General features: G+C 37.5%; 1 protein-coding gene and 1 pseudogene across 2 annotated transcripts in view; one reads left to right on the forward strand and one right to left on the reverse strand.

Annotated features, from left to right (window-relative positions):
- Positions 1 to 26,257, forward strand: part of VPS53 (VPS53 subunit of GARP complex) — a 175,625-nt gene that overhangs the window by 21,967 nt on the left and 127,401 nt on the right. The window lies entirely within an intron of this gene.
- LOC119513750 lies at positions 109 to 24,264 on the reverse strand (annotated as a pseudogene).

Raw genomic sequence — 26,257 nt, forward strand, 5'->3', positions numbered from 1 at the left:
GATGGTTAAAAAAGTGCCTTCTGGTTGTAGAGAGGGGCTGAGGCAGAAGCCTGGATGTCAGGGGAATGCAGAGGGGGTCCCCCAAAGGCTTCTGGGCTGCAGAGGCTCCTAGTTGTGTTTGAGGGTGAGCCTTTTGAAGAGATACTCGCCTAGCCTGGCCTGTGGGCTGGCCAGCCTACAAAGGTTGGTCAGGTGATTCCCCATCTTCTTGATGAGTTTCAGCTCCTCATCTAGGAAATGGCTTTCCAGGATGTCACAGAGATGAAGGTCTTTATTGTCAGAACCCAAGGCATGTGGGTCCCAAAGGGCCTGTTTCATATTTCTCTTCAGGGCCATGGTGGCTTCCATGGTGTCCAGGGTTTTACCCCACTCATGTTGGGAGGGCTTCTTTACGTCTTGCAAGAGAATGTGAATACCATTGCTGGTTTTGCATCTTCAAGAGACACTCGGTGTCTTCGTACTTTTCCCTCACCAGCTTGCAGAAGTAGTCCACGCCCTTCAGGGCCACATTGTTGTGATCAAAACAGAAGCCCAGAGAGAGGAAGGTGCAGGAGGTTCACAGATTCAGGTTGACAAGTTTGATGGAGGCCTCCACTTTGGGAGAATAATTCTGATGGACCTGGCAGCTTGTGGTTGGTCAACAATGAGGAGCTAAAGAAAAAATGGTGTTAGTTGGTCTCAGAAACAAGGGATGGCTGAGAAGATGGTTCCAGAGGTTGCGACTAGAGAGCAGGTTGGAGGATGGTCCAAGACTGGATATAGCGGGGATAGTCACTGAACCTGGTCCGTCTAAACACTGTTGAAGCTGGAGAGAGATCGATGGGGTCACCATGTGCATTATGGTCGGTGCTCCTAGTTTTGACTGAGGCTCTCCACCATTCCCCAGTAAGGATTTCTTCCATCTGATGTAGAGGCGAAGGTTGGAGTGCCTTTACTTGACAGCTTAAATCTAAGTGAATGTTCAGTTTTGCCTACTTGTAGAGCACTATTGACTGTGGTTGAGTCAAGGACTTGGAAAATGTCCATTAATTGTTTAGTATTGTGGTGCCTGGGTTCAACCTTACCACCATGCTTCGCTCTGTTAATTGCACATAGGTCTTGATATCTTTTTTTTTTTGGCAGTGACGTGTCTGTTGCATATTGGAACCCTTCACCACTTGTCCTTTAAAATCCCTCATTTATAGACAAGCCATAAAGGATCCAAACTGCTCTCTTATCTCCTGTTTATGTACTGTGAAGGGCCAGGCATTTTACTTGAGTTCTCTAAGGCTTGGGCTAATTGGACACTGTCACTAATGTAACATTGGATGGCAGCCTGTCAAGTGAAAAAAACTTGAACTTTGGGTTTAAATTTTGACTCAGCTGCTATCTATCTTTGGACAAATTACTTAATTTCTCTGAGCCTCAGGATTTCCATTTGCAACACAGGGATAATAATACGAATCTCAGGCTTGTGATATTAGACTCAGTCATGCTTAGTAAATGGCAGCGGGCTTATGGTGCTTATGATGTAACCCACTGAAATATTCATGCCCTTAATTATGTATATCCAGGTATTTGCCAAGTTCCTGTGGCTTTTCCATCACACCCACTCCTTTCCATTTTACTGGCCTGCTTTAAAGCAACTCCAGGTTTACTTATTCTGAATAATAGCTTCCTTACTGCCCCTCATTGTGCAGTTCTTTGTGAATGAAAATTGCAGTTTACTCATGGTCCAGAATATCTGCCTCTGAATCCAAAGGTGGTGAAGGGCTCTGTTCTCTTGCCCTATCTTTAAGACCTCCATTGACCATTTGCCAGCAATTTGTGAGATGCAATGCCACTCCAGAATTAGGGAAAGTAAATATTTCACATGAAGACAGAATGTGTGGCTTGACTTGCTTTTGAAATTTGAGACTTGCAGATATTTTGTTTCCAGTTTTTGGAATTTCCAAATTTTCCTCAATTAGAATGTAGAATTTTAAAAAGGTAAGTATTTTTAGCTGCCACATTCTAGTCAGTGGGATGAATTGATGCCTGTGTTACTGCAAGGCAGCCTTGGCAGCACTGGCTTTGGGTCACCCCAGGCCCCTGGACTAGCAGGCTTCCCTTCCTGGCTCTAGGACACAGAGCCATCCCTCCACCCACCCTCCTCACTGAAGCTGTTCATATTAAGCAAATCTGATTCTTGTTTCCTGCGTCTCTCATTGCTCTCCCACCTCCAAAACAAAGCAGTGTTTACCCTGAGATCATCAAGTCCACTCTGTTTATATAAGTTTTGGGGTTTGCCTTCTTTTACTACTTTTTTGTTGAGTAATGGGTTTAAGATGTAATAAATTAGGAAAATAGGCCCTTGCACACATTACTCATGGGAGTAGAAATTTTTGCATTTGTGTAAAGCAGTTTGGAAGCATCAAATGCTTTAAAAATACTCATTCCCTGGTCAAGTGTGACTATGGTTTGTTAATGGGATTTTAAGTATCAGTCACGCATTGAAGGCGAATGTGTTCATAAATGGTTGTTTAAAGGCACGTAACACACGGAGTAATACCACAAACCTTAACTGTTAGCATGATATACTTAGAAAGTATGACACTGGTACAGAGGGTTAACAGCAGAGTGGTATATGGAAAAACTACCCATTACATTTTTTCCCCCAATTTTTAGAGTATTTTCATTACTCCAGAAAAGAAATAAAGACAAAAAAAGAAAACTCAATTCCTCCCGTACCCCTAACCACTCTGCCTCCATTATTGACTCATAATATTGGTATAGCACATTTGTTACTGTTGATGAAAGAATGTTAAAATACTTTTAACTGTCGTACATAGTTTGCAATAGGTATATTTTTTCCCTATGTACCCTTCTATAATTAACTTCTTGTTACAGTGTCATACATTTGTTCTAGTTCATGAAAGAGATTTCTGACATTTGTACAGTTAATCATGGACATTGTCCACCACAAGATTCACTGTTTTATACATTCCCATCTTTTAATCTCCAACTTTCCTTCTGGTGACATACGTGACTAAGCTTCCCCTTTCCACCACGTTCACAGACCATTCGGCACTGTTAGTTATTCTCACAATAACATGCTACCATCACCTCTGTCCACTTCCAAACACTTAAGTTCAACCTAGTTGAACATTCTGCTCATAATAAGTAACTGCCCCGCATTCTTTTGCCTTGTTCTATATCCTGTTAACTTATATATCATGTCTATGTGTTTACATATTATAGTTAGTTCATATCAGTGAGACCATGCAATATTTGTCTTTATGTGTCTTTTTTACTCAGTGTAGTGACCTCAAGGTTTCTTCATCAACCCGTTGTTTTTTTTTTAAAAGATGGTTTTGTTCACCCACCATACTTTCTGTCGTAAGTAAGCAATTGATGGTTCCCTGTATAGTTGCGTATTTATGTATTCACCACCATTACCACTATCTATGTAACGACATCTCCATTTCTTCCATAAAGAAGGAGGAAGAGTCAAAGAAGCTAGAGAGACAAAAGAAAAAGAAAGAAAGAAAAAAACGTGACAGCTAAAAAGAAACAAAAGGAAAGAGAGAATTAAACTAAAGTAGAATAAAACAGTCAGACAGCTTCACCAATGCCAAGAGTCCCATACCCTTTCCCTTATGTCCCCCTCTTATAGGCATTTAGCTTTGGTATATTGCTTTTGTTACATTAAAGGAAGCATTATACAATGTTTCTGTTAACTATAGTCTCTAGTTTGCATTGATCATATTTTTTCCCCCAATACCATCCTATTTTTAACACCTTGCAAGGTTGACATTCATTTGTTCTCCCTCGTGTAAAAACATATTTGTACATTTTATCAAAATTGTTGAGCACTCTAGGTTTACTGAGTTATACAGTCCCAGTCTTTTTCCTCTTTCCTTCTGGTGTCCCACATGCTCCTAACCTTCCTCTTTCAATCATACTCAGAGTCATCTTTGTTCAGTGTACTTACATTGCTGTGCTACCATCACCCAAAATTGTGTTCCGAACCTCTCCCTCCTGTCTTTTCCTATCTGTCTGCAGTGCTCCCTTTAGTATTTCCTACAATGCAGGTATCTTGTTCACAAACTCTCTCATTTCTGTTTGTTAGAGAATATTTTAAACTCTCCCTCATATTTGAAGGACAGTTTTGCCAGATATAAGATTCTTGTTTGGCGGTTTTTCTCTTTCAGTATTGTTCCGGTTTGCTAATGCTGCCTTCACAGGAAGATGGCCAGTGGCATCCAGAAAACCTCTGTTAGCTGGGAAGGCACATGGCTGGCATCTGCTCCAGAGTTCTGTTTCAAAATGGCTTTCTCCTAGGACGTTCCTCTCTAGGCTGCAGCTCCTCAAAAATATCACTCTTAGTTGCTTTTGGGGTGTTTGTCCTCTCTTAGCTTCTCCGGAGCAACAGTCTGCTTTCAAAGGCCATCTCCAAAATGTCTCTGTAAGCTGCAGCTCCTCTTTCAGCTCCTGTGCCTTCTTCAAAATGTCCCTCTTGGCTATAGCATGTTTGTTCCTTCTGTCTGAGCTTAAATAGTGCTCTAGTAAACTAATCAAGGCCCACGCTGAATGGGCAGGGCCACACCTCCATGGAAATTATCTAATCAGCATTATCACCTACAGTTGGGTGGGTCATATCTCCATGGAAACACTCAATCAAAGAATTACAATCTAATCAACACTGATACATCTGCTCACACAAGATTGCATCAAAGATGATGGTGTTTTGGGGGACATAATACATTCAGACCGGCACAAATATCTTAAATATATCACACCACTTCCTTCTTGCCTGCATGGTTTCTACTGATAAAGCCGCACATAGTCTTACCAAGCTTCCTTTGTATGTGATGGATCACTTTTCTCTTGCTGCACTCAGGATTCTTCTTTGTCTTTGACATTTGATAATCTGATTATTAGGTGTCTCGGCATAGACCTATTCAGATCTATTCTGTTTGGGGTACGCTGCACTTCTTGGATCTGTAATTTTATGTCTTTCATAAGAGATGGGAAATTTTCATTGCTTTTGCCTCCTTTCCCTTCTCTTCTTCTGGGACACCCATGACACGTACATTCATGCATTTCATGTCGTCATTCAGTTCCCTGAGATGTTGCTCATATTTTTCTATTCTTTTCTTTATCTGTTCTTTTGTATGTAGGATTTCAGGTGTCTTGTTCTCCACCTCCTGAGTGTTTTCTTCTGCCTCTTGAGATCTGCTATTGTATGTCTCCATTGTGTCTTTCATCTCTTGTGTTGTGCTTTTCATTTCCACAGATCCTGCCAGTTGTTTTTTCAAACTTTCGATTTCTACCTTATATTCGCCCAGTGTTTTCTTTATACCCTTCATCTCTTTTGCCATATTCTTCCCTAAACTTGTTGAATTGATTTAGCATTAGTTGTTTCATTTCCTGTATCTCAGTTGAAGTGTAAGTTTGTTCCTTTGACTGGGCCATATCTTCGTTTTTCTTAGTTTAGGTTATAGTTTTCTTTTGTCTAGGCATCTGGTTTCCTTGGTTACCCCAGTCAGGTTTTCTCAGACCAGAACAGACTCAGGTCTCAGAGGGGGCAATATTCAATATCAGATTTCCCTGAGGGTGTGTCTTAGAAGATTGATGTACAGAGGCGTCTAGCCACTGTGCTTTTCTTAACCTGCCCAGCAGGTGGCACCTGTCAGCCTGTTGCTCCTGACTGGTGTAAGGAGGTGTGAACCCCTTAGTTTCTGCTTTGGCTGTTTTCCCCCAGGCTCTGGGGTCTGGTTCTGAATGGAAGACAAGTAGTAGAGCTGGGCACTACCTCCTTCCTCTTAGGGAAGATATACCCCATAGGGAGTTATCATCTGCATTTAAATAGGTTCTTTGTCTGACTCTGCTGTCTCCACCCTTGTCTTGGTCAGAGTGCTGCAAACTGAAAATGGCTGAGGTTTTCTCCATTGAGCTGCTCAGGTTGAGAGAGAGAAAAAGGGAAAGAAAGCCCCCTTTCAGAGCTGTCCACGGATCCCCAATTTCACTCATCAGCCAGTTTTGGGCTCCCCCTCCCAGGACAGATGAGTCTTCTGCTTCTTTAAGGTCGGTCCTCACTAAAAGCCTCTGTCTGCTTTTTGGGAGTTTGTAGCTTGTATTCAGCAGTACACACTTGTTAATTATAACCTCAGTTGGAACTCAGTTGAGCTATATTCACTCACTCAGAGAATGCCATGCCGCTCTACCACAGCGAGGTTTTGCATCTCAGCCTGCCACAGGGGGAGGGCCTCTCAGTGCGGTCCCGCAGCTTTTACTTACTGATTCTTTCCTGCAATCTCAGGCATTCCTCCCAATCCAGTTGGTGTACAATGTGTGGACAGTCACGGTTGTCTCCCAGCAGTTATTCCAAATTATTTTCTAGTTGTTCCTGGTTGTTTATTAGTTATTCCAGGGGACTGACTAAATTCCCTTCCTCTCTATGCCACCATCTTGCTTCCTCTGTATCCCATTACGTATTAAAGACTATATTTAATAGGAATACCTTACCAACACTACACTAATACTAGAGATGAATAATTAGCAGCTGATAAGAGCTCTGAATATATTATAACTGTTTAAAGTTGAGTGATGATGATTGTACAATTAAGTGAAGATAATGTAAGAAACTGACCATTTATCTTGGGGTAGAATATATATTAAGTAAAATTAGGAACCTACTACTTAATAAACCAAGCCCTTGACTTGAGGTGTGCTCTTGTGAAACTTAGGGTTGTAAATGGGAGGCTGAACCCTCCTATAATTATGCCTAAGAGGCACCTCCAGAGAACCTCTTTTATTGCTCAGATGTGGCCTTTCTCTCTCTAAGCCCAACTCAGCAAATAAATTCATTAATCACCCCCACCCCCCATGAGGGACATGTCTCCTATGGGAATGAATCTCCCTGGCAACATGGTACATGACTCCCAGGAATGAGCCTGGCTCTGGCAGCTAGTGATTGAAAATGTCTACTTCACCAAAAGGGGGAAAAAAGAAAGGCAACAAGCTGAGGGGTCACAGTGGCTGAGAGATCCCTAATAGAGTCAAGAAGCTGCCCTGGAGGTTTCTCTTATGCAAGCTCCGGCTAGACATCCCAGATGGCCTCAGTATGCCATACTGTTAGGTTTTTTGACCGGGAAGAAAGGATATCAAAGCTCAATTGGGCAAAAGCAGGTGTGCTGATGCCTAAGAGTGGCAACAGCCCCAAACAAAGGTGGGCGTATAGTTTTATAGCTTTTTGGGAGGGGGTTGGGGGAATAATTGTTGGAGGATAAAATAGAGAATTAAAGAGTTGACGTCAGGGGATTGGTTTGCTCAGGGTAAGATAAGGAGTTGATGTTAGGGTAAGATAGGGAGTTGACATCAGGGAGATTATTACATTAAGGAAAATTTTTGTTTATGTTCTTGCTCAGGCTGCTACATTAGCTAAGAGTGGATTTTATGTAAACAGTTATGTCTGTTGTGGGAGAGCTTCTAAGGATGTGTTGTATATGTGTTGGGGGTTTTGCCTAACATTCTAGGCTTTTTCTTTTAGTTTTTAAGGGGTGCTGAGGGGTGCAGATCTGTCTTCTGTATTTGCTTCCTGCTGGTGAGGGGTGTAGAGTTGTCCCTGTGGTTTATTGCGGGGTAGCAGCTGGTAAGGGTATTTTCACTGGAGGAGTAGCATGTTGCTAACCGCTTGGTTTGTTATGGCTTGAACAGTTCTGTGAATAAACTTGGTTATAAGTTGTAAGAAACAAGGTCCCAGAATGAACACAGAGAAGATGAGAAGTAGGATAGGAGAAGTGGAAGGATAGTGGCAGGGTTGATATTAAAACAGCATTAGACAGTAAGGTGAGGAGCTTGCAGTAGGGTGAGGAATGTTTACATTTTGTGAATTATTAATTAGAGCACAAGTACTGCTTTGGGTGGCTTTTAGAATATTTAATATATTCTGTTTTGCAAAAACCACTTTTTTAAGTTGTGAGTTTCCATTGTTAAGCAGTGATATCTCTAGTTTTTACCGTTTTCTAACATTGACCACAGAAACAAATTTTTTTTTCCGCAGACTTTTTGCAACTTTATCTATTTCTTAATTTTGACTACAGAAATAAAATTCCCCCTTCACGAATCTTCTGCAACTTTTTGTATCTATTTAGGCTCTATCCCACATTTTTAAATAACCAGTTATTTAGGATAAAGCCATTTTCCTTTTTCTTTTTAATTAGAAAAACATTCTCTATACCTTTATACAACATACTATTACCATTAAGATTAAACTTGTTGGAATAATGCTAAATATTTAAAACACTTAAATTAATGCATTATTGAGGCAGTAATATATAATTTTTAATAAGAAAAACAGCTCTTGTAGGTATTAAACTGGATGACTGAGTGGTTTAACAATATATAAACTGAGTTTTTATTAGTAGATAGAAGAATTTTAGGTGAGGTGGGCTTTAAATATATATATATTTTTAATTGGTTTACCTGCCACTGAGTTACCCGAAGCTCCGTGTGGGTGATCGTTGTGGGACTTTGTGTGGTTCCTGGGCACTTTCAGTCCTCTGCCACTAGTCCCAGGAGTTCTGGGAGGTCAAAGTTGGGGGTCTTAGTTGGGTGGGTAATCGATGTCCCCATGCCTTGAGGGGCCCGGGGGCAGTCGGACTTCAATGACCCTTCTGCTTGCAGAGCGGTCACGGCCCTGTGGGGGGTGGGGTTGGAGATTTGGGCATTGTCTGGCCCAGTGCTCAGGAATGTGTAATACATTTGATGGACTTCTGGATTATTTCCAGTTTTTTAGTACACTGCTATAAACATTGGCGTACACATTTTTGCATTGTACATATGTTTTCATCTCTATTAAATAATTAGAAGTCATATGGTAAATGTATATTTAACTTTATAGGATTCTGCCATACTGTTTACCAAAGTGACTATATCATTTTTCATTCCCACCAGTTCATAATATTGTCAAGTTTCTTATTTTAACCACTGTAATAGCTGCATAGAGGTGTCTCACTGTGGTTTTAATTAGCATTTCCATTTGTCTTCTTTGGTGTTTAAATCTTTTGTCCACCTTTTAAAAATTAAATTGATTTCTGATCGTTGATTTTGAGTTTTTTATTTATTCTGGGTACCTGTCCTTTGTCAGCTATGTTTTATGCAAACATCTTCTGCCAGTCTGTGGTTTGCATTTTCATTTTCTTAACAGGATTTTTTAATGAGGTACAATTATTGATTCTCTTTCTTCTATGACTTGTGCTTTTTGTGTCCCATCTAAAAATTATTTGTCTGACACAAAATCACAAAGATTTTCTTCTGTGTTTTCTTTTAGGAACTTTTTGGTTTTAGGTTTTGTATTTATTTCTATGATCCATTACAAGTTATTCTTTGTATGTGGTGCAAAGTATGGGTGAGATTCTTTTTATTTTGTTTTGTTTTTTTACACATGGATGTCCAGTTGTTCAGCTGCATTTGTTGAAAACATGACCCTTTCTACATTGAATTGCCTTGGCACTTTTATCAAAAATCTATTGACTCTACATACATGGATTTTTTTCTGAACTTGCTTTACTCTTTCACTGATCTGTGTCTTTTATTTCACCAATAGCACATTGTCTTGATTCTGTAATTTTATAGTAAGTCTTGAAATCAAGTAATATGAATCCTCCAAATTTATTATTTTTCAAAAATTGTTTTAGCTGTTCTAATTTCATTGCCTTTGCAAATTAATTTTAGAATCAACTTGTTGATTTCTATCCCAGAAAAAGTCTTCCAGGATTTTCATTGGCTCTGTAGCTCAATTTGGGGAGAATTGACATCTTTACAATCTTTAATTTCTCTTAACAATGTTTTGTAGTTTTCAGTTATACAAATCTCACTCATATTTTATTAGATTTATGCTAAATATTTTATGTTTTTGCTGCTATTGTTAATTATACTTTTTAAAATTTAAATTTCCAATTGTCCTTTGCTATTACACGAATATTTGATTTTTATAGATTGACTTGTATCCCACAATCTTGCTAAACTCACTTACTAGTTCTAGGAGGTTTTTTGGTAAACTTTTTGGGATTTTTTTTAAAGTAGACATAATTATGTCATCTATGAATAGAGATGGTTTTATTTATTCCTTTTTAATCTGTATGCCTTTTCTTCTCTCTTGCTCCCCCGCCTCATTATACTAGCTAGCATCTCCAGTATAATGTTGAATAGACGAGGTGAGAGCAGACAGCTTTGCCTTTTTCGCATGATATGTTTAGACTTTAATCTATGATCTTGCTAGTTGTTTTCTTTTTTCTGTTTTTTAGTGGTTATCCTAGGGTTCCCACCAAACACATATATCTTTAATTTATTACAGTCTGTATTCACATAATATTGTTAATTCATTTGTAGTGTAAGAACCTTACAAAAGCATACTTCCAATTCCTTCTTCCCATCCTTTGTTCTATTATTGTCATATATCTTGTTTTTATATATGTTATAAACCCTATAATATATTACTGTTTTTGCTTTAAGTAGTCAATAAACTGACACAAAAATCACAAAGGTTTTCTTCTGTGTTTTCTTTTAGGAACTTTTTGGTTTTAGGTTTTATATTTATTTCTATGATCCATTACAAGTTATTCTTTGTATGTGGTGCAAAGTATGGGTGAGATTCTTTTTATTTTGTTTTGTGTTTTTACACATGGATGTCCAGTTGTTCAGCTGCATTATACTATATATATGAATCCTCCAAATTTATTATTTTTCAAAAATTGTTTTAGCTATTCTAATTTCGTTGCCTTTGCAAATTAATTTTAGAATTTTCTAATTAAAAATAAGAAAAAGTCTTTTAGGTTTACCTTTATGGTTTATCATTTTCAGAGCTCTTCATTTTTTTAAGGAAATGCAAATTTTTTGTCCAATATCGTGTTCCTTCCACTTGGTGAGCTTTCTTTCACATTTCTTGTAGTACAAAGTCTGCTAGCCATGAATATTCTCAACTTTTGTATGAAAATTTTTCATTTTTTCTTTAATTTTTAAAGATATTTTTGTTTGGTATTGAATTCTGAGTTGACAGGTTTTTGTTTTTTTTTTTTTCCTTTCATTACTTTAAAGATGTCATTCCTGTCTTCTGGCTTGTATTGTTTCTGAGAAAAAGTTTACAGTCAGTCCTTCTTATCTTTGCTCCTCAGTATGCAGTATATCCCCTTTTCTATGCTTCCTCCAGCTTCTTTCAAGATGATTTTCTTTTTATCTTTTGCTTTGTTTTCTGCTGTCATTTGATGATGATTTGTCTAGTGTGTCGTATCTTTTTTTTTTTTTTTTTTTAAAATCCTGCCTGGGGTCTTTATACTTCTTACAGAAACATATGAGAATCCAGCTGACTTCTATTAAAACAGTTACTAAAGAGATTTGCAAAGACATTAAACAAAATATTTCTCAAGAAATTTGTTTTTGTTTGAGGAAATATAGTTATTTTCCATAAAAACATGTTATTTATTTTAATGTGTAGTGGGTTTATTATTGTTATTTTAAGTGGATTAATAGATAAATATTTCTAAATGCCTCAGTTTTTTTTTTTTTTTACTTATTTTTTTTTTTTATTAATTTCAGTTTTATTGAAATACATTCACACACCATACAGTCATCCATGGTATTTAATCCACTGTCTACAGTATGATAACATAGTTATGCATTCATCACCACAATCTCTCTCTGAACATTTTCCTTACATCAGAAAGAACCAGAACAAGAATAAAAAATAAAAGTGAAAAAAGAACACCCAAATCATCCCCCCTTCCCACCCCATTTGTCCTTTAGTTTTTATCCCCATTTTTCTACTCATCCGTACACTAGATAAAGGGGGTGTGATCCACAAGGTCTTCACAATCACACTGTCACCCCTTGTAATCTACATTATTATATAATTGTCTTCAGGAGTCCAGACTGCTGGGTTGGAGTTTGATAGTTTCAGGTATTTACTTCTAGCTATTCCAATACATTAAAACCTAAGACGTGTTACCTATATAGTGCATAAGAATGTCCACCAGCGTGACCTCTCGACTCCATTTGAAATCTCTCAGCCACTGAAACTATTTTGTCTCATTTTGCATCCCCCTTTTGGTCAAGAAGATACTCTCAGTCCCACGATGCCAGGTGCACATTCATCCCCGGGAGTCATATTCTGCATTGCCAGGGAGATTTACAACCCTGGGAGTCGGGTCCCACATAGGGGGGAGGGCAGCGAGTTCACCTGTCGAAATGTAAATGCCTCAGTTTTAATTTCCAATATGGTAAATATCAGTAGGTATAATACAAGTAAACAGAATCTCTTTGGGATTCTCAGTAATTTCTAAGAGTATAAAGGGATTCTGGGATCAAAAAGTTTTAGAAATACTCTTCCTGAACAGTGTTTGAGTTAAATAAGAGTAGGGGTGTCAGAAGTTTGTTCTTGATTTTAGTGGCAGTTACTCTGGTTAGCATGTTTGTTCATTCATTCAATCAATAAATGTTTAAGAAGTGCCTTCTGCATGCTAGCATTATTTGAGGCATTGAAGATATCACAGTGAACAAAAGTGTGATGATGTTTCTTGTTTTCAGATTCTTTAGCTGTTGAGGAGTTATTCTCCCAACATTGTTTCACTAAATGTGCTTGCCAGAAAATACATGTTTAATTTTATCAGATGCCTTTTCAGCTTCTATTGATATGATTGTTTGGTTTTTTATTTGATTGATTAGCTTAATTTTTAACTCCCTTTAAATAACTACTTGGCCATGGTATATTGTCCTTTTAATGTGTTGTTGAATTCTAGTTTTTACCCCGGATTTTCATTCATGTTCAAAAGTGAAATTAGTTTGCAAATTTCTTCTTTTTGGCTATGCCTTTGTTTGGTTTTATATCAGGTTTTTGTCAGCTTTACGAAATAAATTGGGAAGTTTTCCATCTTTTGCTATGCTCTGTGATCATTTAAATAGTTCAGAAATTATTCTCTGACAGTTTTGAAACAATTTACTTATAAAATTATCCAGGTCTTGTGCCTTTTGAGGGGATTTGTAATTTGAGTCTTTTCTAGTATTTCTATGTTTAGGAGTTTATTTACATCTTTTTCTTCTTTATGAGTTTATTTTGGTAAATACAGTTTCTTTAAAATGATTTCTGTCAGATGTTTACGTTTACTCATCCTTTCCAAATCTGTGTTTATATTCTTTTTTTCACTCTTAATGTTATGTTTCCTCTCTCTTTTTTTTCTCCTACATTAAACTAGCCCGCAGCATGGCAAATTTTATTCAAAGGACTAACACTTAGATTAATTTATTAATTCTACTCTTTTTCTATTTCTATTACTTTATACCTTTACCTATTCTTTCACCTCTGTCTTCTTTCATTTTTTTTTTTTTTAATTTTACATTACTTTTATTATATACGAATAAGAGCATTCAAAGGTATGAATTTTCTCTGAGTACCACTTTGGCCACGTACCCTGAGTTTTAAAATGTGGCATTTTTATTGTTGTTATTTTTTTAAATAGTCTTTGAATGCAGTTTTTATTTCACCTGTGTCCAGAGTTAAGAAAATGGTTTTTTTGCAAGTGGTTTGATGTTTTGTTGATCCTTTCAAAATTTTATTAAATTGGATTTATTAATTATGGCATATGTTATTCTTTTTATGTTCTACATTTTTAAACATTTCAATATTTAATCTCTTTGGAAACTTTTTTTCATGGTTCAGAACTCTAGTAGATTTGTTTTTCAGCCGGTCACAGAATACATTAACACAACCATACATTCCTATTTTTTCTTCATTTACTCCAAGCAGACAATGTGTCACAGATTAACAGTAAATCTTAAGCTTTTGTTTTTGGTGCCTAATAATAGAGATACTGCCCCTGCAAAAAAAGAAAACTACCTTTTAGTTAGCTAACAAGTCCAGCAGTTGGACCATTTCCTTCCTGACCTCAGAAACACATCCAGTTCCACTTGTCTGCATCATGATTATTGCAAATTGGTTTTAGGAAAATAGCATGCCAAGAAGGAACACTGAAGTTTATTGTTCTTCTGAGCCATCTCCATATAAATTGGCTCTCTTCAGGAGCCAAGAAAGAAGGTCAAGAATAACTTTTGCCATCTGTTTATTTCCATGTTAAAGGCAGTCACAAGCTTGAACTAGAATCTCTACATCTGAAGAGGAAAATGCCATTCATCACTACTGTAACTGCTTTGGCTATTACCCAGGCCACTCTTGCTTTTGACTGCTAGTAGTGACTTTGGAAGGAAAATTCCACCCTCAGTTTGAGGTTGCACATTAGAAAAATTGCAGCATTACTGCTGACAGGGCAGAGCTTTTTCAGTTTTAGATCCTTGACATAAGATGTTATTCAGATATGTCCCAACAATGGATGGGAATTTGAACCTCTGTTTTCTTGTAGGAACTTAGCCTTCTTTTTCCTCTCCTCCTTTCATCCATGGAAATACAGTATTTAGAACAGTCCGAATTCAGTGCTGTGGTTGTTCTGTCAGCATTTTCCTTGTAAATTCCTATTTTCAGGAGTCTGTAATATGGCTATAAAATTTCCTTTGCTCTAATTTGGACTCTGAGGTCTCCTCTGGGAGGAGATTAATTTTGCAAAACTAGAGATAATGCCTTTTTAGTCTGTTTTGGCTTAGTATTCTGTCATAGTCTAGATTAAAGGTCTAAAATACACAAAAAACCTATCATCCTCCCTGTAGTGTTAGATCATGTGGCAGGATTTCTGATTTGTTTCCATATTGTCTTGTGGGCTCTCTGAACATGTGCTAGGTTTTTAGGCCATATACTTTTTATTCTCCCCATTTTATAGTTGAAGAAATAGGCTAAGTTGCCCAAAGTTACACTCAGCTAGTTAATAACGGAACCAGGTTTTCTGATTCCTGACCTGCTACTTACTTATACATACCAAATTCTCTTTTTAAACAGAGATATGCCTTTTAAAGCAGGGTTGGGAGCCACTGTTTTTCACTGGGGAACCTGAAAAGTTGACTGGTTCACAAGGGAATTCAAGCAGTGGAAGTGGCTAAGGCCTCATTAACCAGCATGATGAGATAAGAAACCAGACTGAGAGAAGAGCTCAAGGATGAAAATGGCGAACGGTGTTTTCAGTGCACATTTGTGGTTCTGGAAGCACAGGAACCACTGAGGTCCTGGAGAGAACAAACGAAAGAGGAAGAGAGAAAATCATCTAGATAAAACCCCAAAGTGGTTCAAAGCCTAAAGGACAGTTGGTACAGATGTCTCTAAAAATCAGCAGAAAGAACATTCAGATGTCAACCACAAAAGGATGTTTCCTTCAGAATGAAGACCTAAAATATAATTGAGAGTTACTATGTGAACAAAATTAGAAATAATTGTATAGTATGGGAGATTCAAATGAAGTAAGCAACCATTAACTTGGCAACAGGGAAGTCCTAGCTATTTGTGGGAAGTAGTCCTTTGTTGGACTTGGACAAGTTGTTCTTTAAATGTGCCCCATTTCCTAAAGTATTGAATTTCTGTACCTTTTATTCAGTAAAAGCATCTGAGACTTTGCTTAAGCATTTCCTTCTCTGCCATTTGGAGTTGTTGCTTTAAATGCACTCAATCTCAAGGGTTACATTTCATCAAAGGAAGCTGTGCAAGAATGTAATCGCAACTCCTAGCTCTTTCAGGGCTGACGTAAAATATGTTATGGGTGATAACAGATACAGGCAGAGCTTTAAAGTGTAAATGTTTAGTCTTGTTTGGGCACTGCTGAATTTGTGTTCCAGCCTCGTGATTTTAACTTCTGGCTTGTGTCCTAAAACCAATAAAAATGAACTCTCTGGTTCACATTTTCAGGGGATGTGGTTTGCAGAAATCATAAATAAAAGTAACTTACATGGAACAGAGTATTTTAACAAATAAGGTGAGAATTACTCCCTTTACCCTTTGCATTCTTTTGGTTCATGAACTTGGAAAGAAATCTGTACTTAAAAAAGCCCTTTTATACACAAGGTTTCTGAATGGACTATGTAGGAGTTAGTGTTAGTACTGATGATTCTCATCTGATGTGTGGCCATCTGGCATTTGAGCAGGGCTGCCAGACCTAGACAGTTCCTGGTGTATTCTAGGAGACAAGGAAGCCTGAAGCCATACATATGCAGGCAGCTGTGTCCATGAGCTTCCTGTGGCCTCTTTGACACCATTGTGGGGAACGGGCTGCATTGTTATTATTGCTGAGGCTTCTTAAAGTGCCTCTGTTCCAGCTGGGGATGTCCTGTTTCCATAGGAACAGTTCTTATTGGTGCCAGGGTAACCAGCTGTGTCAAAAGTGGACTTCCCATAAGTAGAGACTACATAACCCTTGACATCTGCCTTCAAGGGATCTCTCAAGCATCTCTGTTTCGGGCTCATCAGACGTAGTAGCCTCAGCAATGTTCCTGCTCTCCTGAAGTTTCTCCTGCTTTCCAAATGACACTGGGATTCTTTATTCATACCTCTCTGTATCATTCTGTATCTTATAGTTATTTATATTTCTTACATTTGTTCCTTACAAGTTCTTTTAGGTATGTCCACTAGCTAGTGATCTTTTTTTTCTCAGTATCTGGTACAGTACATATGGTAGGGCACTCACTTTTAATTGAAAGAATGAATAAAATATTTAAACATTTTTCTTAGAGAATGTCTCATTTTCAAGATGGTTTGAAGATATGATTGTCCCTGATCCATGAGCCATTTCTCTTGAGTATATTTGCAGATATTGAATTTAACCTCCTTACTTATAAATCTCTAAAAGATGGTCGACAGCCTTCAACTGTTAGAGGGATAGACTCATCTGAAATATTGCTCTCCAGCTGGGAGATCTGGGAATAATATTGGTAGTTGCCATTTAGTAAGCTCCTTCTGTTAACTGGATGCCTTATATACTCAGTTGGGACTCTCTTGGTTGCACAAGAAAAAATCCAAATTTAAATTGACTTAGACAAAAAGGGGAACTTTTTGGAAGGATCCAGTTGTGTCTTATTTTGAAGAAATTGGACAGTCAGACCATGGGTAGAGTCGTGTCTTAGTTGGCATGTGGAACAACTGAAGCCCAGGACTGGAATAATGCTCAGTACCTTTCTGTGTTTGTGTCTCTGTGTCTTGGCTTCATCGTCTCATTGTCTCTACCTCGAGACCAGCCTTATTGGGGATCCCAGCTGTTCTCTAATTCAGTTTCACATCCTACAACTTCTACCACTAGCAAATGATGAATTCTCCCAAACCTGGTTCAGGCAAATCACAAGAAAACCAATCAGCCAGCTTGGCCTTGGTCTCCCCCTTGGACAACAGAATCTGTAAGAATAGCAAGAGAGGAAGATTCCCGGAAGGAGGGAAGCGTACAGGGTAAACAGTTCACCTCAAAACCATGCATTCCTTCCTAATAAATCTTTGAGGTAGGAGATATTATTCTTGTTTTACAAATGATGAAATTAGGCCTCCAAGAGGTAAGTGGCTTGACAGAGACCACAAAATCAGAAAGCTAAGATTCAAATCCCAGTCTGCTGATTCAAAAACCTTTGATATTAACTAATATAACGCACTGGTTTCCAAACAACAGGAAGGGAACCAGCAGACAGATGTAAAGTTGGAGAACAGAAATGGTAGCAAAATAGTGGAAGAACCTAATTTTCTTCCCTTCTTCCCAGTAACCTGAATATTAGCACCCCCCCCCCCCCTTTTAAGGCTATTATAAAGCCATACCTGTCTACCAGTTCTTCTGGAAATAAACAACCTTTTCTTCCTTCCTGAAGTGTCAACAAATGGGATCTCAGTTTAAAATCTAATGACTGCCTGTGGACTCACAAGATAAAGGCAATATAATTTTCTGATAAAGCAAACTGTAAAATTAGATGCTTCCTAAGAGCCAGAGGGAATGTTTATTTCTCAAGGCATTTCAGTTGGATCAGATCCCCTCTATCTACACAGGTGACAGACAACAGTTCTGTAAAAAAAAGGAAAAAGAAAAAGACCAAGAAGAAGAAGGTGCTAGTCTGTGCCAGGTTCCATGCTGCTGATCCTCTCTCTGCTCATATCACCTAGTTTGGCTTTGGTAGTCTGCTTAGAATCTACTTCAGGAGGCATTATTAACTATTAATTATAACGGTTATAGTTAGTGATGCCCAGAAATACACAGATGCTGTAATTGGTTTTGCTGAGGCTAGCTCAATGGATTACAGAATTTGAGTCACTAAAGAGGAGCACTTCAGTAACAGCTTCTTAATAACACCTTCAAATGCAGACTGTAGCCACGCTCCAAACTCAATTCAGAAACTCCAGTAAGGGTAGATTGGAAGCAGACATTTTTGGGCAATTCGTTCTGTTTTCAATTCACATACATCCTGGAATGGAAGAGTAGTCACATTTTACTTTAAAGAGTGTCTAGGGACAGTGCTAGAATCTTTCTTTCAGCATATTTTCTGATTAGCCAGGTAGTAAAATTATTTTCTTATTTTTAAAAATAAAATCTTAACTTTTTGTGGGTCTTGTGATTCTTCCAGTTACAAAATGCCCCTCTTCCTTTGTGATTAATATTTAGAGGTTAGATATCAAATAATAGGATGTGTATTGAGAGTGTGGCCTTACATGGTGGAGTAAATGCTTCAGAAGAACCCTTTTGGCTCTGGAAAATGAATTATATTAAATTTCCCCAACTTTAGTACATTATTATAAGAAGCAAAAATTTTCCAGCCTGGAAAAAAAAATATGGCAGACAGTTTATCTTTCTTTAAGACTGCAAAATGCAAGACTGCATGAGTCTTCTTTGCTGGGAAAGAAAAGTGGTACCTTCAACAGAGATAGTTCTAGTAGGATGCCAGATTGAGAATGAGAGTGCTAGAGATAGAAATCCTTTTTCTGAAAAAAGTATTGTGCAAACTTCTTCAGACCTTAGATCCAAGTATAGAACTTGAACCTTTTTACCTTTCTCCGCTGAAGGTCAGATGTTTTAGGGTGTTTGGATAGAGGTTGGTGGTTATCATATCAGTACATCACTGTAACATGACCCGCAATATCACAGAATTCCCTGTAAGCTGTGCCCAAAAAGGTCAGTCTTTCCTGGTGATCAGGTGCCTGCAGAGACCTCTGTAGCATTTTTCTACTTCATGACCTAAAATATTTTAGAAAGTCTCCTGTGAGTTTAGAATTTACTGACTCCTTGCAGCATCCTGGCATCCAACTCCTTATTAGCCAAAAACATAAGAGGTATAAAAGTGTGATGCTGTGGTTTTGGACCGTGGCTTATATTTGTGTCTGAAGTTGGGGGACATGGTGGGTATCAGCACACTCATCCGGAGCAGTGTCTCAGTACCGCTGCTTTTCTGAAGAGTGCCCCATGACTTTTTTAATCATTTGGCAAATACTTGAGTTCATCTGTGCTCTAGCTTTGCTTAGATGCTATGGGAAGGTGACCATATAATTTATAACCAAACAGGATCACTTTTGAGAGTGAGAGGGGGCTATTAAAACTTCTACTGGAACAATAGTAATAAACTGGGATTGTCCTGGCCAAGTGGATGGTTGCCTTAGAGATGGGGGAGGGGATACAAGAATGCCATTCATGTCCTTGGTCCGCTCTTTAAAGGATGCTGATGGCCCTTCTAGAAAGCCAACACTTACACACTAAAAAATTCAAGGTTATAAAACAAAAATCCTTTTCTTCTGTAATTATCTATCTCCCCCTCCCAGATCAATTTCTTCCCTTCTACTGAATCATTTTCACAGCAGACATGCTCAAGCATCTCTCATCTTTAAAAATTCCTCCCTTAACCCCAGCTGTTCCTCCATTTTCTTTGTCTTCTCATAGCAAAAACTTCTTGAAGGGAAAGTCTATACCAGGGGCTGGTAAACTTTTTCTGTTAATGACTAAAGAGTAAATATTTTAGATTTTGTGGGCCATATAGTCGCCTACTCATCTCTGCTGTTATAGGATGAAAACAGCCTTCGAAGCCATGTCTGTTTTATCTACCATTGTATTCATTCCCAGTGCTTGGAATAATGCCTAGGTATTCAATAAATAGTTGTTGAATGATTGAAGGAGTAAGTGAGTGAATGCTGACTAACGTGCTTGGGCCTACAAATGCCACAGGAATTGACAGTAGCAGTTCAGCTATAGGTAGTCTTTAGTCCCTGGATATTGAAGTTCTGTGTTGGTGGAAACTGAGAATTTGTTTATCATAAGAGTATGGATTTGGAAAACAGTATTTTATGTTGTTCATGTCCCTTTATTGTTATCATTTTTAACTGGTCCAAATAATAAGTTGTGAAGTTGTGACCTTCTCAGGAAAAACTTTTTGGACCTCCCTTCCTCCTCTCACTCTTCTTCCAAACAAACAAAACAAACAAAACACCGGTATTGGTGATGGTCTCTCTTTAAAGAATGCTGATGGCCCTTCTAGAGAGCCAACATGATAAACACTCTGTACATATGTTTATCATATCTTATTGTTTCTTATTGTTTGTTGGCCTGTCTCTTTGCCTTACTAGATTATAAGCTTGTTGAAAGAAGGAAATTATTTGTTGTTGTTTTTTTAACCCTGCATCTCCAGTATTTTAGTGTAGTGTTTGTCAGTTGAAAGTGGATATTAAAACTGGTTGTAGTTCCTGAGAAACATGGCCAAAATGAAAAAGAAAATAATAATTTTGCTGTTGACCCAGAAGGAAAATTTTTAATTTAATGTTTAAACAATCTGAAATAGTTTATTAAGAGAGAATCATTGAGAAGTGCCTTTCTTAAATGGGGAGGGAAGGGAATATATGGAGAGCTTCTGAGCTAGATAAGTTCATCTGAAAAACAATATATAAAAAACAGGAAACCTTTCACTCTTTAATCGTTGAGTATCATATTAGCTTTTTTTTTTTTAATAAATGCCCTTTGTTATGTTAAGAATTTCCCTTCTATTCTAATTTGCTGAATGTTTTTGTTATGAAAGAGTGTTGAATTTTGTCAAACGCTTGTTCTATGTCTCTTGAAATGATCATGTGTTTTTCCTCCCTTTGTTCTATTAATGTGGTATCTTACACTGATTGATTTTCTTATGTTGAACCACCCTTGCGTTCCTGAGATAAATCCAACTTGGTGTATAATCCTTTTAATGTGCTGTTGGATTCAATTTGCTAGGATTTTGTTGAGGGGTTTTGTGTCTGTAGTCATAGGGATATTAGTTTGTAGTTTTGTGTGCGTGTGTGTGTGGTATCTTTGTCTGGTTTTGGTATCAGGGCAAGTGTTCCCTCCTCTTCAATTTTTTGGAAGTTTGAGTTGGATTAGTGTTAATTCTTCTTTAAATGTTAGGTAGAATTCACTAGTAAGGCCATCTGGTCCTATATTTTTCTTTCTTGAGGGGTTTTTTGGTTTTTGTTTTTTTTTAAAGAACTATGTTTTAATGAAGTGGTTTTGTAATATTTATGGACAATTCCTCGCCAATTTATGAGCTTAGAAAATCCTAAAATACTTCACTTAATTACAGAATTCTTGGTGTTACAGACAAGAAGTAAATTAACTTTAGAAGGCAGTAGAAAGCCTAAGCTTGAAATCTGAGCTGGATTCATGTACTTCCCCACAGGGGTGATTTGTGAGGATTAAATTAAAATACTGTATATAAAAATAAAAGCACCTAAAACAAGTAGCTACCAGATATCGCAGTTTTTTTAAATTTAAGGCTCGTTTGCATTGTATATATATATACTTTTAAATGAAAAACATCTAGGAAGAATACAGAAGTCTTGCTGGAAAAATTTGATCCCTAGCAATACAAATTTAAATTCACCCAAAGAATTACTGCTGTCATCTCTAAGAGGATCAGCTCTGAGTAGAAATATGTTTTGGATATATGTGAATGAAAATTTAATAAAAATGTAACATTTTAAACTATTTAATCAGGAATGTTTCAATTTTCAGAAAAGAAAAAAAAAAGGTCCAAAGAAGAAGTATTTTAGGGAAACAAGGAAGGCAGTAGCTGCCTATGTCATAAGAAATAGTCTTATATAGACCCTTCCCTACTTCCAAGCCCAAAACAGAAATGATACTATACTAACACTGAGAGGCTCTTCTCCACCAACTTTTACTCTTTCCTTTCCTTTGTCCCAGAAACTCTTATGAAGCTATTGTAGTCATCCAGTGGAGAGGATGATTTAAACTAGGACATTGGGAATGATGAGAAGGGAACCATTCTAGTGATTCTAATTTCCAATATTCTTTAAAGTTGATTCCTTTCCATTCTCTCTGCCCTGGTTCAGATCTTCATCATCCTTTAATTGGCCTATTGCCATCAACTTTTAAATCTTTTAAATTAAAAATCTTGAATGTAGAGATAGGAATAGAGACAAAAAAAATAAGACAAAAAACAAAAAAACTAAAACACCAACCCTCAAATAATATAGGACAGTAAAAAGTGGTATGTTTCAACACTTCTATGTCGTTTCATACTAAAAAAATTTTCACTATAATTTAGAGACTGTTAGTCCTTGAGGTATATTGTCTGCATACAAAATTCAATTTAATTGATGCGGGGAGGGATCGAATGTAGCTAATAGTATCTCAGAGAGTTTCAGGGAGGAGGTAATTTCAGGAGGGAGGTAAACTATAGATTACATTTAGCACCAGAGGCCTGATTTTACAAGGAGAGTAGGTCAAACCTTAACTGTCCTAGGTCAGGCAAGTTGCTGTGTGCACAGGCTTCAAGGCACTTGGGAAAGGCCCTGGGCCCTGGGATCCCAGATAGTTTGGGTAAGGTGGTTCTAGGATTTTGTCGATTTCATCTAGATTATTGTTGACATACAATGATTTCTGATATTCTTTTATAATCCTTAAATTCTGTAAGGTCAGTATTAATGTCCTCATTTTGATTTCTAACTTTAGTTATTTGCATCTTCTTTTTTTCCCCTTAGTTTAGCTAGAGGTTTGTCAATTTTGTTGATCTTTTCAAAGAACCAACTTTTGGTTTGGTCACTTCTGTTCTCTATTTCATTTATCTCTGCTCTAATCTATTATTTCCAAAGCCTTTGCTAGGTGTATCTTAGTGATCACCTAAAAGTCATGGAGCTCTGTGACTAAAACCATTTTACAAAACCTGCAGAGATATAACTAGAGCTGCCTAGTGGTATTTAAAAGCACATGTCAAAATTCCTCAAACTTTATGGATTGCTACTTGGGGGGAATACTCACCCCTGGGTTAACCCTTGGCAATCACTACCTCAGATAACATAGCTTCCGCCCACAAGCTCCTCACGGAGATGACCTCACCTCAAATGATGTTGCCCCAGCCCATGACCTTGTCACTGGAAAGGACCTTGCCTCCAGTTGAATCCGCCACAGGAGTTGAAGTTCAGGACTTACAGTAATGCTTGCAGCCCTGGGACTCATACTTGGAATTATACCCTGCAGAGGATGCCAACTGCCTGCCCAGTGAGCCCACACGGTACCTTAAAGCCTGAAAAACTATAAGCCACCCCCTCCACTATTGTCACCTTTATCTGTTGGCTAAGGAGGGGAAAGTCTGTGCTGTGACCAGGACAGCCTGTTGCATATACATTAACAACTCAGCGCAAGTCCAATGTAATTTACAAAAGATATGACAGATACACATTATTAATAATATCTCCAACACCTTTGTTAAAATTTTTAATTTCTCCCAAACTCTCACTATCTTAGGCCCACATAGGACCTTTTCTCATGGCTAAGTCCCACTACCTAGGAAGACTGGCTCCTCCAAGGCCTTCCAATTACTAGTCATCGGAGTAGTTTTAATTATGATTATGGTGCCCTTATTTAGTCTGATCCTTGAACAGCATAAATACCTCTCTAAATATTTCAACTGCACAGACCATAGCCATCTTAAAAAATTGATGCAGAGGCACCATGGGGTGGATTGTAATGGCATAAAAGAAATTGTATTTGGTCCCTTGTCATACTGCCTGGCCTAGTCATAAGTTCCCCCCTTTGAGCAAACATCCCAGCTAGCCCTGCCTGGGCATAATTGTGACAGCAAGGCCTGCAACTCTATATGGTTTGGATGATAAAAGCTGCCCCTAGCTTCTCTGAACTGCCCTTTGCCACTTCTTTTCCACACTGCGTAATTTACTAACAAGACAGGTGCTTCCATATGACTTGAATGATGATAAGTTGCCTACAGGATTTCCAAATGGCTCTTGCCATTTATGCTTTTCATGCCATGTAGTTTGAAACTTCCAATCCCTAGTATCTGCAGAAAAGCCCCGCCCCACCCCCCTGGGTCACAATAAAGGCAAGAGCCTGGTACTCACTTGTGCTGCTTCTTCTCCCCCTCCTCCATGGACCCTCACAAGATCCTAGGTTGGGTAAGCCCAGGGCTCCTCCGCCACCCTCATTCTCCCCTCTCCCCCTCCAGGGCCTTTTATCTGGCAAAGTTGTCCTTTCATGAAACTTGGCTGGCTGGCTATCTGTGTTTGCTCCTCATCACCCAAAGAACTTTCACATAATATCCAAAGGAGCATGTTATTTAATTTCCACATGTTTGTAAGTTTTCCAGTCTTCCTTCTGTTATTGATTTCTAGCTCCATTCCACTGTGGTCAGAAAAGTTCATTTGTATGACTTTGGTCTTTTTAAATTTATTGAAATTGTTTTTATTGCCTAACATGATCTATCTGGAGAATGTTCCACGTGCACTTGAAAAGAATGTGTATTCTGCTCTTTGTTGGGTGCAGTGTTCTATATATGTCCATTAGGTCTACTATTGATTTATTGATCTTCTGTCTTGGTGTTCTGTTCATTATTAAAAGTGGAATATTGATTTATTGATCTTCTGTCTTGGTGTTCTGTTCATTATTAAAAGTAGAATATTGCAGTCTTCACCTATGATTATAGAACTATTTCCCACTTTAACTCTGTCAATGTTTGCTTCATCTATTTTGGAGTTTTGTTGTTTGGTACATATATGTTTATAATTATTATATCTTCTTGATAAATTGACTCTTTTATGAATATATAATGTCTTTTGTCTCTTATAACAATTTTAATGCAGTTTTATTGAGATATATTTGCACACCATACTGTTATAACAATTTTTGACTTAAAGTCTATTTTCTCAGCTATTACTATGGATACCCCGGCTCTCTTTTGGTTACTATTTTCATGGAATATTTTTTACCACCCTTTTAGTTTCAACCTGTTTGTGTTTTTGGGTCTTAAGTGAATCTCTTGTAAATAGCATATAGCTGTATCATGCTGTTTTATCCATTCTGTTAATATCTGTCTTTTAGTTGAGTTTAATTCATTTATATTTAAAGTGACAACTGATAATGAAGGACTTACTTCTGCCATTTTGCTATTGTTTTCTATATGTTCTATATCTTTTTTGTTCCACAGTACTGCTTTCTCTTGTGTTTGATTGATTTTTTTTTTTCCAGGCTACTACTTGCTACCTTCTTCATTTTCTTTTCTGTGTATTTCTAAGTTATTTTCTTAACAGTTACCATGGGGATTATAGTTAACATCCTAAATATATAGTAATAAACTTGAATTGATACAACTTAGATTAAATAGCATATATTAATTCTGTTCCTATCTTCTCCATCCTTCCCTTTATATTGTTATTGTTACAAATTATATCTTAGTACCTTGAGTGCTCATTAACATGAATTATAATTATTATTTTATATGTTTGTGTTTTAAATCATACAGAGACAAAAAGAATTTACTAATCAAAATAAAACAGTGCTAGCTTTTATTTTTACCTATGTAATTACCTTTATCTTTATCTTTATTTCTTCATAAGGCTTTGACTTAGCATCTAATTTCTTTATTTTAGCCTGAAAGACTCCTTTAGCATTTCTTTTAGGAAAGGCCCACTAGCAATGAACTCCCTTAGCTTTATTTTATCTGGGAATGTCTTAATTTCTCATTCATTTGAAAACACCTACAGTGAATATCATATTCAGTGGTGAAAGACTGAGAGCTTTTCCCCCTAAGATCAGGAACAAGAAAAGGATGCCTGCTTTCACCACTGTTCTTCAACATTGTTCTGGAAGTCCTAGCCAAAGCCATTGGGCAAAGATCAGTAAGTAAAAGGTATCTAAAATAGAAAGGAAGAAGTGAAACTGTCTCTGTTTGTAGGTGATATTATTCTCTATGTAGGAAATCCCCAGGGAATCCACACAAAAAAATCTACTAGAGCTAATAAACTAACTCAGCGAAGTTGCAGGATACAAGATCAACACATGAAGGTCAATTGCATTTCTTTACACCAGCAATTAACAATTTGAAATGGAAATTGGAAAAATAATTCCATTTACAATAGCATCTACAA

Source organism: Choloepus didactylus, chromosome 18 (assembly GCF_015220235.1).
Source record: "Choloepus didactylus isolate mChoDid1 chromosome 18, mChoDid1.pri, whole genome shotgun sequence".
Classification (NCBI taxonomy): Eukaryota; Metazoa; Chordata; class Mammalia; order Pilosa; family Megalonychidae; genus Choloepus; species Choloepus didactylus.